Source organism: Penaeus monodon, chromosome 19 (genome assembly GCF_015228065.2).
Source record: "Penaeus monodon isolate SGIC_2016 chromosome 19, NSTDA_Pmon_1, whole genome shotgun sequence".
Lineage (NCBI taxonomy): Eukaryota > Metazoa > Arthropoda > Malacostraca > Decapoda > Penaeidae > Penaeus > Penaeus monodon.
Window position 1 is genome coordinate 35872939 of NC_051404.1, and position 831 is coordinate 35873769.

Consider the following 831-nt stretch of genomic DNA (forward strand, 5'->3'; position numbering starts at 1 on the left):
ACAGTCACACTATTAGAGGTATTGATCTACTCAAATCATCAATTTACTGTAGAGATAGTTTACTGTCGGTTTACTGGTGGCAGCGCAAAATATAGAAGAGTTGCCATAGTAATATTTAGAAGAAAAAATCACAGAGGAATACAAGAAAATCGATTATATTGTAGGTTAGTGTTATCCCTTTTGTGTAAATGGTATTCGTGATAAGGGATGACTTCATATCTAAAAGTATACGTTAAGGGAAAAAAATAGTTTCAGTTATCGTTATCGCTACCTTTACTGATAAAACGTTAACTCTTAAATGTAGACCTTTAGATTACGGGAGTAAATCGGTAAAAATACTATGACAAACTGATAATGAGTAGCATACAAAAACTAATTGATTATACTATATAATATATCAAATGGTATTGATGATGATATACTGTGATACAAATATCATAAGAATGTGGACTTTCAACGAACAGATTTGAAAACATAACCAATCCCAAAATAACCTTTGATCACGAGGTAAATGACCTTGTTATAATCTCGTGCTCATCCTCCCCTCCTACATTATTAAGGAAGTTGACACCTTTACACCACCAGATATTATTAGTCATGTATCCCCTGGAGGCAATCCCCTGCGACAGCCTATATTTACTTACCTAGTTCTTTCATACGTTCGTGATCAAGGGAGAAAACCAATGATAGATTTGCGTGCTATATACATATAGAATAGAGACGGTCCTTGTCCCGGGTGGAATCTCCAGAGGCTAACACAAAACTCTTCTGGAAATTGAAAACTGAAGGCCTACTGATATATAGTTTTTGTGACACCTCTGTGGCATCTCT